At 40.4% G+C, this 12,420-nt stretch overlaps 1 protein-coding gene across 3 annotated transcripts in view; it reads left to right on the top strand.

Annotated features, from left to right (window-relative positions):
* Nucleotides 1–12,420, top strand: part of tgfbr3 (transforming growth factor, beta receptor III) — a 207,375-nt gene that overhangs the window by 24,385 nt on the left and 170,570 nt on the right. The window lies entirely within an intron of this gene.

Genomic DNA, 12,420 nt, shown 5'->3' with positions numbered 1-12,420 from the left:
TTGCTGGCTAAATTATGGATGCAAGGAAAGAAAAACAAAACATTCAGAAAATTACGTGAAAATGAAATTGCACCACAATATTTCCTGGCTATGTTATGTAAGGGCTGAAAGAACAGGAAAGGGAAATAAATGAATTAGGTTGGAAATACAAGGCTACAGAATATAACTATAGTAGTGGAAATGAATGAAATTTTAGAATTTTGCTGTTGGCTTTGAAAGAAAAGATCTGCACAAACTAATGAAAGTACTAACTGAAGATACCGAAGCAATGAAAGAGATGAAATAGAAAAGATGAGTGGGCAAAAAAGTACCACGGTAAAAGAGACAACTCAAAAGAAATAAAAAGTTGAAGAACTGCAAAGTTTTAAAACATACTGAAATATGAAAGAGATGGAAAGGTAAAACAGAGGACAAATATGTTGAGAATGTTACTTTTTGAAGACAAGTGGTTGATTTTCACAGAGTTGGTAAGAGTCCATGTACCCTGAATAAAGATAGGGGGAGACCCAGGTGTGGAATTCCAATTTTCTGCCGGTCAGAGAAAGGGGGCGAGATGTAAATCACAGAGGCAGGAAACCTGAATTTAGCCGGGCCATTCGAACACACGCCTCACCTTTGGTGGTTATTGATGGAGAGATGCAAAGGTTCTTGAAAGGTGAATAACTGCCAGAATCTGAAGTTTTGTAAATGCTCTGCTACTTAAAGCTGCAGCTGTCAGGAAGAGTTTTAAAAAAAACTCTGCTTGACTGCTTTGATTTACAACTGTAGGTTGGGAAATTAGTAGCACCTGGTCTTATAGTTTCAATGGAGCTCTTTGCTGACATTTCCCTAATGCTTATCATTCTGTCATTATGAATGATTTGGCTGTGTTTTAAGAACTATAATTAGCTCATCAAGCGGTTCTGAGTTAACATTTGATTGACTGCTTAAATAGGCTTTTAAAGGATTTGATGTAGCTGCTGAGTAGAAATGTGTTTTTGTAAGAGATAAGCCATTTGAAATTGAATGGATTTTATGAATGGGGTGATTTATTCGTTATGTGTAGGAGCAAGAGCTGTATTAGAGTCTTAGAAGGTTTTTTTCCGCAGCTCCACATGGCTCCTGAGGTCTGCCATTGTGGACACTGGGGACTGGCGATGGAGGTGGTATGAAGGGTTGGGAGGGGGTTGGATGGAGAGCATGATTTGGCATAGATAGTTTGAGAAACCAAGGGCAGTGGATGGGGACGCTGGTTAGTCCCCATCCACTTATGGAGAGCACGAGGGACCATGGGATGTGTGTGTGATGTGGGGCATGGATTAACATTGTTGACATGTAAGAGCTATGGCTGAGAAAGTATGAGGGCTAGCGGGCCAATCAACTTCCAAAACAAAAAGAACGAAATCCCGGAGAACTGAGGTAGGCAATCTAACCAGCTTCCGTTGGCATTTCACCATGGCCGCCTATGGTCTACTTCTCTATCCTACACCCACTGCCAAGAGTGAAAACTGCACATTTCGGGGTACTTTTTAACCAGGTTGGTTTAGACGGGTCAAGAAATGTCTTAATCGAGCTAACAGCCTCAGTAGCAACAATCCAGCACAGGGTCTTGGCGGTGAGGGGGGGGGGGGGGCTCTTTTCTAAACAGACGTAGATATTTAAGTGAAACAATATATTTTGTTTCTGTTCCAAGCATTGAAATATGTGACAAGACTTTTGCTGCAATTAAACAATACACATTCAAAAAGTGTTGCATCTTCTCTGCATTTTTAAAATAAGTTTGCAACTTTTATTTTGCTTTCATCTTTAAAATACAGAATCACAAAAATATATACAATGAACATTGTGTGGTTTCTTTTTCTTGCTTTCCAAAACCAGTCAGTTTTTTATTGAAAGGTTACTGCGTGGGTGATGCCAGCCAACCTCTGCCTCATCATTTCCATTCACATGGGCATGTTTGTAGATTTTTGCTTGAGATTATTTTCAGTGTAATAGAGATAAAGTATGTAATTCAATTGTTTGTATCATTTTTATTATGGGTAGTGTTCATAGATCCTAGCTCCATTATAAGTTAATGCGGATATTTTTGTGGATGAATTGATGCATTGAATCTTAAGTTACTAGTTAATAGAGCCTGCTGAAGTGCTGAATTTTATTTATTTTAGTAATTCCTCTCACCCACTTCTTTCCGTTCCAGGCACAAGGCACCTTGGTACTGTCCTGGCACAGATGCCAAGATAATCAAACACATTTACAGATGTTAGTGGAAGTTTAGAGTTAAACTCCATGCCATATAGAGCATATTAAATGTGTTATGCTACTGGGCAGCTCCTTGCTTGTGGTTTTTAGTAGGCTGATTCTTGATTGCGGTCAGAGTATTACATAGATCAGGGTATTTCAAACTGCGGGTCATGACCCGCAGGTGGATCTTGTGTGGGTGTCAGGAGGGTTGGGGAGTGATCGATTGCGACGTTCTCTATTGCAGGAGAAGTGCGCAATGGCTGCTACTGGCTTTTAAATGGAACAACCCAGTCTTTCGGTCAGAAACAATGGCAGAGAGCAGATCATGTGCCCAGCACATGCACTGACGTCATGCGTCCTGTATGTCAATGCTTTTGGCGTGGAATCACTGAGGAGAGATTCCTCCATTTTCCAACTGCGAGCAAGCAAGGCAACCAGTCTGTGAAGAACTGATGATGGATTGTTTTGATATAAGGAAGAGAGGGCCAGAGAAACAAACAGACCATGATCTTACTATTAAATCTGCTGGAGGGAGCTGCTCAGACGAGTCCACGGGAGGACAAAGCAGTGCTAGTGTTAGCTCTGTACAGAGCTCCAGGGCCTCTGGTGAACAGCCAACAAAGAAACAAATGAAATTGGGAAGAAAGCAGTATAAAGATGATTTCTTGAGGTATGGCTTTGTTAATTGTGCCAATCCAAATTAGGATACAAAGCCCATGTGTGCTATATGCAGCCAAAGAAGTTAAAAAGACTCAATTTCAAAGGCATTTGCAGACCAAGCATGGCGAGTTCGAGGACAAACCTCTTGATTTTCTTCAAAGGATGCAGAGAGAATTTAAATCATCAGCTTAAGTCCTTTGCAGAAATGTAACATTGAATGACAAAGCAAGTGAGATCCTGAGGACCAGGCTCACCTGTCGCATTAAGGGTGAGCGGATATGGTGTGTCGCGAAGGTTGGCTGGCCTGGGTCGCGAAGATCAGCCGGTTGGTAAAAGTGGTTCCCGGGGTAAAAAATGTTTGAAAAAACATGGACGTTGATGATAAAAGCATGCAATCAAAAAAATGACTTGAGATGGAGCTAGGATTTTTATATCTGGACCAATGTATCAAATGAACCGAATTGGTACTAAACCAGTTTTGTTTTAAATGACAGAAAATGAAGTTGGGGTGAGAATACAAAACCAGGATTTTAAACTTGGGGAAATCGGGTGTCAATAAAAAGGAGAAACTGAGGACAAGTTAGTTTAGAATGTCACTTCCAGGTTTAGAAGGTGAACATTGAGTGAGACTTGGTGTGGAAATAGGTAATGCTGTCTTGTTTTGAGCAAGTTAAATTTTATGATAGGTGAAGAAAGAGATTGGACTTGTCTGCCGTTGACAGTGAGTTTCAACAGAGGAAGTGGGAAAGCAGACAGTGCTGTAGAGGTTGAAAATAAGCATTAAAAATGCAAACCTTTTGGTGATGGAGATCTTATTGGATCTCAAACTGAGCTGAAAGTTAGATAGGATGGCAAACAGGAGAACAATCTGGCTCAGTGAAATCAGTGGGTAGGGAACAGGATTTCAACAGTTGAAGAAGACAATGGTGACAGCTGTGGTCTTTCTAGTGTTTAGCTGGTTGTCAAGCAAGTTCCGCAATGGAGGAGTCACGAGAAGATGATGGTGAAGCGGAGCTGAGTGAATTGGCATACCTGTTGAAGTGAACTATGTTTACTGATGATGCCGCTGAAAAGCAAATAAAACTTGAGGAGCAGGAAAGAACTAATAACAGATTCATGAAAATTTCAGACTGGTTGGGGGGGGGGGGGGTGAAGGATGGGTGGTTTAAAGTTCTTGTCGGCAATGCTCTGACTATGGTGGCTTTGAAGAAGAAAATAAATTTGCATGAGAAGAATGAATAATTGACAATGCCAGTAGCATGGGGCCCAGGAAAGATCCATATCATAATTGTAAGAATACTACTTTGATTTGTACGTTAATTGAAAGTTATATTTGCCCAATGCCGGTGCTATGACACCCAATGCCAGTGCTATAGTTACATTGTGTCCCTATTATGTGTTTTCTTTTATTCTGTATTTTCTTTTATTTTCTTGTACTTAATCTGTTGAGCTGCTCACAGAAAAATACTTCTCACTGTACCTTGGTACACGTGACAATAAACAAAATCCCAATCCAATTTTGGAGCGGCATGGCTGCACAGTGGTTGGGTGACTGTGTGGCGTTTGCACTTTCTCCCCCTGTCTGGGTGGGTTTCCTCCGGGCACTCCGGTTTCCTCCACGGTCCAAACATGTTCAGGTTGGGTGGATTGGCCATGCTAAATTGCCCCTTAGTGTCCAATTACTGGGTTTACGTAGATAGGGTGGAAGCATGGGCTTAAGTAGGGTGCTCTTGACCGGTGCAGACTCAATGGGCCGAATTGCCTCCTTCTGCACTGTGAATTATATGAAATCTATATGCTATAAAATGTTAAGCAGTGAATGCTGAATGCGTTTCAGATGCATCTGTGGCTTTCAGCATTGATTGATGTAATTGAATAAAGTGACGGAGCTCAAATGTCACTCGGTTGGATTGTAAGGCAGCCAATGAAGTATTTTAAAGTATGAAAAGGCTGGATTTGGGACATTGGACGCAGCTGGAAAACAGCAAATTCTTCAAAATAAACTTGTAAGATGGTTGAATATCAAAATTTGGATAGCGGGATTGTGAGCTGAGGTTTTGCTCCTCAACACTTTGCATGTAACAGTAAACCATTGATTTTTACACCCAGGTGCTTCATAATTAAAGCGCCTATATTTAGTTTTTATATAAAAGACATGCATGGTAATTAAAAAGAAAAATAATATTATAATTTACTACAGAGGAAAATGAGTTCTATTTGGCAATTAAGCTTTGGTATTCCTCAGTCAGATTTAACATCTGACTGTGAAATTATTCCCATGGAGTTCAAAACATTGATTCAAGCTGGAGATTGTTGGAAAATAGTTAACTTGCAACATCTGTTATAAGTAAGACAAAATTCTCTGCTGCAGCCATTACACTATTGATGAGGTTCTTCATATCTCTTTCATCAATAACATGCTCTGTTCTCCAGCAGGATGACATCAGTGTCTATACGACTGTTTTTCAATCACTTGGGCTCCAGTTCCTCCTTAAGGTGGACTGAAAATTGGACAACTTTGCTTTTAAACAGAATAGCAACCACAGTTACAAATACTTCAAAAACCTGATCACATTGTGATAACATCTGTCATCACAAGGCTTTAAAATAATTTGGATTTCATTAAACATAACCTGTAATAAGCTCATCCTTCCCTGGTAGTTTGTAGTAATGAAGTGTGACCATCTTCCAATTTTTGATCTTGCTTTTTTAATACACTTTGATTTATATTTTTGACTCCACACAACAGGAAATAAATTCAGGAAATCTATATTGTTTGCAATGGAATTCAAAAAGAGAGCAAAACTTGATGAATGAGATGTACTGGTCTCGTTTAGCTTTCGAAGTACAATTTAAAAATGATCAGCCCAGGGTGAATTCTTTGATTTTTTTTTTTGTCAGTTTAACTTTTGCAAATATTATTCACTTGAGTACCTGCCTTCTAAAAGACCTTTAAATTCGCAAGCGCTATTGAATTAATTAAGATGAATGCTGAAAACTGTATTTATATTGTTATTAATAATAATTATTGGAAGCTGTCAGAGTCTGAGTGTAGATGTTGGTAATCTTTGCCACATATTGGAAGAGTTCCGTTCTTCGAGTCAGTACTTGTATTAACCATTCATATAAGATGGCTGTTATTCACGTGATACAAATTTGTTTCCAGCATTTTTAGTTTTGTGTGATTTGGAGAATCATTATAAAATGGAGAGGCAAATTGCATAGCAATACTTTTCCACATTTTAAAATACCAACTGAGAGCAAATTGCATTGAGATTTTTTTTCACTCATGGGATGTGGGTGTCACTGGCAAGACTGGTCTTTATTGCCCACCTCAGTTAGCCTGAGTTTGATACAACTGAGTGGCTTGTTAGGCTAAACCAAAATGGTAAAACTAATCCCTTATAAAGAAAGAAACTTTTACTATCGAACTGATGTATTGGGTTATTGTTGAAAGCGAAGTGCCCACGAGCACCATTGCAGAGAAGAATAATGAGGGGGCATCTAAGACCACTGATGATATGATATTAAAATGCTTTTAAAAAACATAATGAACTTGAGTTGTGCTTGTCAAGTTAAGGGTATAAGTGCAGTACTTAGTGTTTTATAGGCCAGTGTTTTTCAAACTTTTTTTTCCCCGGGACCCACTTTTACCAACTGGCTGACCACTCTGGCTGACCTTTGTAACTCCCACCGGCCGACCTTTGCGACACACCATTTCCGTTCGCCTTTAATGCGACAGATGAGCCTGCTTAGTCTTCACTTACTTGATCAATCGATGTTACATTTCTGCAAAGGACTTCAGCTGATGATTTAAATTCTCTCTGCATCCTTTGAAAAAAATCAAGAGGTTTGTCCTCGAACTCGCCATTCTTAGTCGTCAAATGCCTTTGAAGTTTTGAGTGTTTTAAACTTGCATTTGCCAGTACTTCATTGCATATAAGACGCATGGGCTTTGCATCCTGATTTGGATTGGCACAATGAACAAAGCCATACCTCAAGAAATCATCTTTACACTGTTTTCTTCCCGATTTCAGTTTTTTCTTCGTTGGCTGTTCAGAGGCCCTGGAGCTCTGTACAGAGCTAATAGTTGCACTGCTTTATCCTGCCGTGGACTCTCCTGTGCATCTCTCTCCAACAGATTCAATTGTGAGATTCTGGCCTGTTTGTGTCTCTGGCCCTCTTCTTTATATCAAAATGATCCATTTTAAGTTCTTCACAATACTGTTGCCTTGTTTGCTTGCAGCTAGAAAATGGAGGAATCTGTTCTCTGTGATTTTTCGTCAAAAGGACGGACTTACAGGGCGTATGACATTAGTGTACATGCCAGGTAGGTGACCAGCTCTCTGCCGCCAATACTAGCTGGAAGACTGCATCATTCCATTTAAAAGTCAGTCGCAGCCGGCATTCTAAGCCGGTCATAACTGTTGGGTGTTTCCCTCGCAATCAGGAACCCTGCAACACATCGCTCCGTGACTCTCCTGACACCCACGTGACCCAACCACGGGTTGCAACCCGCAGTTTGAAACACCCTGGTATAGGCTACATGTGGAGTAAGGTACATACTCTGTTGCTGTGTTAACTTCCTTTATTCCATTTTTTGGAATTAGAACTTGAATGCTGTGCTATTCAATTCCCTAAGATTTGTAGTTACCGAGGAGATGAGAGCTTCATGTATGGTGTGTTTATTTTTTGATTCACAGAACTATATTTGAGGTATTAATCCTAACTTTTATACTGGTATAAATTCATAATCACTTTTAGGAACTGAAAATGACATTTAGTCAATACAGTTGATCCTTTGTGAGAATTGTAAACCTTACCTGCTTGCATTCTTGGCATATTTCATAATCCCATTTTTACTTCGCAGTTTCTGTCTGTTGGAATCCACCCCTCTTTTTTTTGGTGCATTTTTCCTATTAGTTTACGATATTCCCTTCACTTCCCCATTCTGCAACAAACTTGAGTTCTGCCTTGTCAGCTTTCGCCTTCTCAGCACTTGAGAAGTGGCCCACGGTTCGATAATTGCTTCGTACCTCCTTGAGTCCTGTGGTTCGATGACTGCGTCAGCATTCGCTTGGGACCTGTGGTTCGATGACCGCTTCTGCGCCCGCTTGGGACCCACTATTCGATGACCGCTTCCATGGCCACTCAGTTTTTACTGAGCTGCTGCCAGGAATTCGTTAACAAGAGCTTATTTTAAAAAAAAACTGTTTAGTCAATGAGATCCACCTGTTGCCAAACAATAATGTTCACATTGTTGTATCCATTAGTCATAATTCATATTGGCTCTAATCCTGTGTTCACGGTAGCCCAGGGACCCGGGTTCGATTCCCGGCTTGGGTCACTGTCTGTGCGGAGTCTGCACGTTCTCCCCGTGTCTGCGTGGGTTTCCTCCGGTGCTCCGGTTTCCTCCCACAAATCCCGAAAGACGTGCTGTTAAGGAATTTGGACGTTCTGAATTCTCCCTCTGTGTACTCGAACAGGCGCCGGAATGTGGGGCGAGAGGCTTTTTACAGTAACTTCATTGCAGTATTAATGTAGGCCTACTTGTGACAATAATAAAGATTATTATTATTAGATAGACTTTATCTTGTGCTTTTCTGAAATGTATGGGCTGTTATTTACCATACAAATGAGTATGGCATTCAAATAAATTGTTGATTTATCATAAAGGAGAGACCATTATTGTTTCGGAAGCCTGCAAATTCTGTAAGATAGCAGTTAATCAAATATCCAACCACCATCGAAAAGACTGCAAAGATCATTTGCAACTATTTTGAGATAGGGGAGGGGGGAAAGAGTGTATTTTTATGTCCCAGACACCCTTTTTGGCTGAGGTTGCTGGCAAGTCCGGCCCATCAGCGTGACACGTGGGGCCACCTCCAGGATTATTTTGACTATTTGTCAAAAAATATAGTGGGAAAAGCTGGCAGTGCATCCTCACCAGCTGAGTATTACCAGCATTTTTGTTTTTATTTCAAAATATTCAGAATCTGCAGTATTTTGTTTTTGTATGAAATGTGCGAGTTATGAAGGAGGCTAAGCTACAATTAAGGCAGCTCTGAGCCAATCACCTGGTCCTGTCACATCCACAATCCGTTTTGCTCCAGAAAAAAACTTATTCCAGAGCTTACCTCTGTGCAGTTACTTCCTTCTGTTGATCTCCTGATTGCACACATTTGCTAGTCGCAGATGGAGGCTATTTACCCATGGTCTATTCCTTGATTCTCAATCTCACCAGCACACGAGCTTTCAGAATTAAGTGGTATCACGCAAATTAATCCCATCGCAATTCACTATTGTTGCGAGGTGTACGGTTCAAGTCCCCTTTTGCAACCTTCACTTTAGATTTTACAACTCTTTTTCCAGACCAGTAATGCTCTTGCTGCTACTTGTGGCTTTGCGTGCATTTTCAGCAGTTTGTTTTCTAACCCGCTACCTGCCAGGATGGTTTGCAGCAATGACAGAGTTCGGGTTGCCTGACTGGGAGGTTGGGTGCAGAGAGAGAATGGTCAAGAGCTAGAATTGGCCAACTTGTCAGAAAGGGAAACGAGCTGGGAAATGCACTTCCTACTTTTTTTAAATTGCCTTGTCAGATCATCTGTGGGGATTTTGCAGCCATCTGTGGTGATTAAGTGGGTTCAGAGAATACATTTAGCGTATGGTGATTTGCGTTCTCCTATTTCTAAGATTGGGTAGATTTTGTTCCATTTTAGACTTCCCAGAGTTGAATAGTTTCCAAAAGCAACATGGAATTGCAAGGTGTAATAATACTTCATTTCATTCAGGGGCTGTGCCAAGACACTGGCTTGCCAGAACGAATTTCAAGGATGCCTACTTCCACAAGGCCATTCAGAGTAGTCAGCACAGGTGCGTTTCAGAATCTCATATGCATATATGTGCACAGATAATTGAGGGTAGCAGGACAGTTGGAAAGAATGGTTAATAAAGAATACAGTATCCAGTATTAATCCTGGTTTTAATAATAGAAGCATAGAGTACAAGAGCAAGTAAGTTGTGCTGAACGTACAAGACACCAGCTGGAGTATTGTGTACAATTCTATACTGCGGAAGGATGTGAATACATTGGAGAGAGTGCAGAAGAGGTTTACAAAAATGGTTCCTGGGGTGGGAAATTTCAGTTATGAAGATAGATTAGAGAGCTTGGGACTGTTCTCCTTGGAGAGAAGAAGGCTGAGAGGAGATTTGATAGAGAGGTGTTCAAAATCTTGAGGGGCTGGACAGGGTAGATAGGGAGAAACTGTTCCCACTTGTAACAGGATCGAGGACAAGAGGGCATAGATTTAAAGAGATCTGCAAAAGAAGCAAATGTGATGAGAGGAGAAACTTTTTCACACAGCAAGTGGTTTTGATCTGGAATGCACTGCCTGGAAGTGTGGTGGAGGCATTCAAGAGGGCAAGGGATGATGATTTGAATAGATGCGCAAGGTTTCAAGGAAAAGGCATTTGGAGAGCCGGTGCAGACGTGAGAGACCGAATGGCTTTCTTCTGCACCATAACAATTCTGTGTTGAGTCCACAAATACACTCCTCTGTCTTAGAAATGCTTACAACCATTGCAGTTTATCTGAGGCAGTTGAGCTTGCGCAGATAAGAAATAACCCCCACACTTTCTATCCAGCCATTTTCCACAGGGTTTATGCAGGGACAATACTACTATTTTTGTTTGGTTGATTTAGGTGACAGATCAAAGTGAACGGCTACTGCACCTTAGCAGGACCTATAATTTTTCACAAGAGTCAGCATGGTGAAGTGATTATTTGCTGGAAATCGTCCAGCAAGAAAGATCCATAAAATGGGCAGGTTAACTTTTCCTGACTCATTGAAAGTTTCTGCTGGATTACTGTGAACAGTGGAGAATACAGGCTTATCTATTTTGCAAGTCTACATGGAAACCAAATTCCCTTGGGTTCCATAACCATACGAGCTCAAACATTGGATGTCATTGTCCGCTATGTAGCTTCCACAGAATTATTCCACTCCAGTCGTTGAAAGAATCATTGAAGAGGATACTGCAAGTTAAATTCATTTTGTTGCATTGTAAGAAAAAGATTACTAAAACTATTTGAAGGTCTTTTTCTGGCTAAATCCTTGAAGAAACAATCAAACTAAAGATTAATATTGCTTTTGCAATATCATCCATGATTGAAACAAACTAGTAAGCAAAATATTTCAAAACATCTTGTAAGGAAGCGATTTTTGCTTTGGTTAAATTTGGTAGTATTTTCAATGTAGACTATTTTAGAAATAATTTTATTGCATATTCCAAACTACACCTGCCTGCGAGGTCATTAAAGTAGAAGTCCGGCAGAAAAATTTGAAAACCATTATGTTATATAAATTACAGATCACACGAAACAGATGTAAGCTACATTTTTATTTATTTTTTTAAAATTTAGAGTACCCAATTCATTTTTTCCAATTAAGGGGCAATTTAGCGTGTTCAATCCACCTACCCTGCACATCTTTGGGTTGTGGGGGCGAAACCCATGCAAACACGGGGAGAATGTGCAAACTCCACACAGACAGTGACCCAGAGCCGGGATCGAACCTGGGACATCGGCGCCGTGAGACTGCAGTGCTACCACTGCGCCACTGTGCTGCCCCTTGATGTCAGCTACATTAATGGAATTTTGTTTAATATATACATAAGTTATAGGTTGGAACATATTGTACTGCACATCTTTGGACGTGGGAGGAAACCGGAGCACCCGGAGGAAACGCATGCAGACATGGGGAGAAAGTGCAAACTCCACCCAGACAGTCACCCAAGGCTGGAATTGAACCCAGGTCCCTGGAGCTGTGAGGCAGCAGTGTGACCAAGCCGTGATCTTTGTTGATCACCACTGTGTTGCTTTCTAATCAACTAAGTTAGATAACCTGCCTTCCTGATAATAAACTTGTGTCTCTTCTCAAGCTATTTTTACAAGTGTTCCTTGCCCCAACCCCAACCCTTTAAATATGTTTTTCATGTAGTATATGATTTTATTTAAATATTTTTGTGTACTAGATTTGTTCATATCTTGGATGATTATTACAAAAGCAATATTCATCTTTCATTTATTACTGGAAATACATTTTCTTCAAGGGTCTAACCCGGAAGAGGTCTTCAGATGATTTTAGTTGTCTCTTTCTTGCATTCTACAATAATGAATAAATGAACAATTAATTTTTTGAATTCTTTGATTTCTATCCAATAGGACATCCTTTATTTATTCAATAAAATGCTGGACCTGTCTGTACCTAATGTAAACAATGACAGTAAATACATTGCTAATATATAATATTTCCTTCAAGTTAACTTGACAAATGCGATGGTATTTAATGGAAGCAATAGGGGTTTCACTCACTGGCTGGAAAGTCAACGAGAACCCTTGTTACCTCTTTTTGGGACTGCCCACTGCACTTAACTGGGCAGCATTGGGCCTTCCTTGGGACCAAGCTCTACATGAGAGGTGGTGGCTGAAGCCAGTACTACACACACCCGAGAACTAGGATTGCCTAGAAACCTTTAAAC

The sequence above is a fragment of the Scyliorhinus canicula genome, chromosome 4 (assembly GCF_902713615.1).
Source record: "Scyliorhinus canicula chromosome 4, sScyCan1.1, whole genome shotgun sequence".
NCBI classification, from domain to species: Eukaryota; Metazoa; Chordata; class Chondrichthyes; order Carcharhiniformes; family Scyliorhinidae; genus Scyliorhinus; species Scyliorhinus canicula.
This window is presented reverse-complemented; position numbering and strand designations above follow the sequence as displayed.